Genomic DNA, 3,224 nt, shown 5'->3' with positions numbered 1-3,224 from the left:
CCCCACTGAGAAGTGAGAATGGCAGCATTTTCTTTTCTGCTTCACTGGGGAGAATGACCTCCAGCTTCATCCAAGTTGCTGCAGAAGATATTATTTCATTCTTTCTCATGGCCAAGGATGACTCCACAGTGTATATAAGCATTTTATTTCTCCACTCATCAGTTCATGGGTGCCTAGACTTATTCCCTACCTTTGTGGTTGTGAACGGTGCCATTTAGCATGTCGCTTTTGCTAATGCAAAAACCGCTACTGCGGTAAACATAATTGTTTGGGTAGGTATCTATTGGTGGGATTACAGAATTGGATGGCAGGCCCCGTTCTGGTTATTTGAGAAATCACCATACTGAGCAGCACAGAGGCCCCGATTTACAGTCCCACCCACTGTGTACACATGTTCTCTTTTCACCTTATCTGTTCCGGCATCTTTTGTTTTTAACTTATCATTATGGCTAAGAGGAGTAAGACAGTACCTCACTGTGGGTTTAATTTGCAATTCTCCAATGATTAGTGATGTTGAGGATTTTTTTTTCACATTTTTTGGCCATTTGTGCATTTTCTTTTGAAAAATGCCTCTTCATGTTATTTGTCCACTTTTTAATGGGGTTGTTGGGTTTTTTTTTTTTTTTCTTGCCACCTTATGTATAGTCCTTGCAGAGTCTGGATATTGGTTCTTTGTGAGACACAGAGTTTTTGAGTATTTTCTCCCATTCTGAAGGTTACCTGTTTACTTTTTTATTTCTTTTGTTGTGCAAAAGATTTTTAGTATAGGTTTCATTTGCCTGTTTCTTATTTTATTACATTTGGTTTGGAAGTTTTAGTCATACGTCTTTTGCCGAGGCCAATGTCTAGAAGGATTTTTCCAGGATTTATTTCCTAGGAATTTTTATGGTTTCTGGTCTTAAACTTAAGTCTTAATCCACCTTGAGTTAGATTTTGTATGTGGTGAGAGATAGGAATCCAATCTCATTGCATATGGCTGTCCAGGTTTCCAAGCACCATGTATTAAATAGGATGTCCTTTCCCCAACATGTATTATTGTCGGCTTTGTACAACACCAGTTGGTTATAGCTGTGTGGCTCTATTTCTGGCTTATCGACTTTGGTCCACTGATCTACACCAACACCATGTGGGGTTACTACAGCCTTGTGTGTGATTTGAAGTTAGGAAATGTGATGCCTCCAATTTTCCTCTTTTTGCTTAGGATTGATTATTTATTCAGGCTCCCTTTTGGCTCCATATGAATTTTAGGATTGTTATTTCTAATTCTGTGAAAAAGTTCTTGGTATTCTGATAGCAGTTACCTTGGATTTCAGACTTCCTGGGATGGAAAGAATCATTTTAACAATATCGATTCTTCCCATCCATGAGCTTTTCCATTTGTTTATGTCATTGTCTTTGGCATCAGTGATTTGTGGTTATCCTTGTAGAGACCTTTCACCCCCTTGGTTAAATGTATTGCTGGGTATTTTATTTGCAGCTCTTATAAATGGTATTGAGTTCTTGATTTGGCTCTCAGCTAGGTCATTGTTGGTGTATAGAAATGCTATTGATCGTTGTACATTGATTTTATAACCTGAGACTTTGCTGAATACATTTAGTATCCAGGGGTCTTTTGAAGGAGTCCTGGGGGTTCTAGGTATGTGATTATATTGTCAGTAAGCACAGATACTTTGACTTTCTCTCTTTCAATTTGGACACACTTTATTTTCTTTTTCTTTCCAGATTGCTCTGGCCAGGACTTCCCATACTGTGTTAAATAGAAGTGGTAAAGTTGGGTGCCTTTTCCTTGCTCCGTTTCTTAGGAGGAGTGCCCTCAACTTTCCACAATTCAGCATGGTGCTAGCTGTGGATCTGTCACACGTGGCTTTTATTATGTGGAAGTATGTTCCTTCTGTGATGAGTTTTTTGAGGGTTTTTATCCTGAGAGAATGCTGGATTTTATTAAACAATAGTTCTACATTTATTGAGACGATCATATAGTTTTTCATTCTGTTTATGTGGTGGATCGTATTCATTGACTTGTACGAGTTGAACAAATCTTGCATCCCAACCTTTGTTTCTTCCTCTTTTTTTCTGCCTTTGTGGCTGAACTCCTGGCATGTTGCCTTCCGGTTCTTTTCTTTTCCCCTCTTATGTGATTGTTTTGTAGACTTTTGAGTTTTATATTTTCGTGTATTTCTGGTATAATAAATATTGGCATTCCATTTCTGTGTTTAAGACCCTCTGAGCATTTCCTGCAGGGTTGGTCAATCTAGTGGTTATGAATTTTCTCAGTATTCCCTTGTCTGTAAAGCACTTTATTTCTCCTTTATTTATAAGGTTTGTTCTGGTGAGATATTAAATTTTTATCTGACAGCTTTTCTTTTAGCACTTTGAAAATGCCAGCCCACTCTCTGCTGGCTGGCTTTCTACTGAGAAGTCTGCTGTTAGTTATTCTGAGGGGTTTTCTCTTTTAGGTGACTAGACACTTTCTCTTGTTAATTTAAACATTCATTCTTTCACCTTGCCTTTAGTCATTCTGATTCTAATATGCCATAGTGAAGTCCTCTTTTCAATGTATTTGCCTGGGGATTGTTGAGCCTTCTATATCTAAATGTCTAACTCTTTTGCTAGACCTGGGAAGTTTTCACTGATACTTTCCTTAACCAGGTTTTACAAACTTCCTGGCTCCTCCCATGGTAGAGGGTGAGGGTCTCTCTGGGATCCCTCTTATAAGGGCACTAATCCCATTTAGGAGGGCTCTGCCCTATGACCAAATCACCACCCAAAGCACCACCTTCTAATACTATCACTTTGGGAGTCAGGATTTCAGCAGATGAACTTTGGGGTGACATCAACTTTCAGCACAGTACACCTCAGCCTAGCCTGACATGCGGCATTTCATTGCAGTGAATCCTCATTAACCAATATTCCAAATCCTTCCTAGTCCTTGAACCTCTGATGGGCAGGTTCTGGGTCTTACTCAGTGTCATGTTTTGCTTATACTGAGAACGGCCAATCAATATTATTGGTTGAAGTGAACTTAATTAAGAAGAATGGAATGGATTGAGGAATTGATACCACAGAGAAAATGTTAGGGGACTCTAATAACGCTTTGTGTTCACCACAATTAATAATAAAGACATAAGCCAAATGAAGACCATTGTTTATGGTCCAGTTTTCAAAGAAAATACTCAGCTACTTAGGTTTGTCACTGATTATTGTTTTCTTTGTCTATTTTTTTT

Source organism: Otolemur garnettii, unplaced genomic scaffold (assembly GCF_000181295.1).
Source record: "Otolemur garnettii isolate 467f Iridium unplaced genomic scaffold, OtoGar3 scaffold00188, whole genome shotgun sequence".
Lineage (NCBI taxonomy): Eukaryota > Metazoa > Chordata > Mammalia > Primates > Galagidae > Otolemur > Otolemur garnettii.
Note: the sequence above shows the minus strand (reverse complement) of the source record.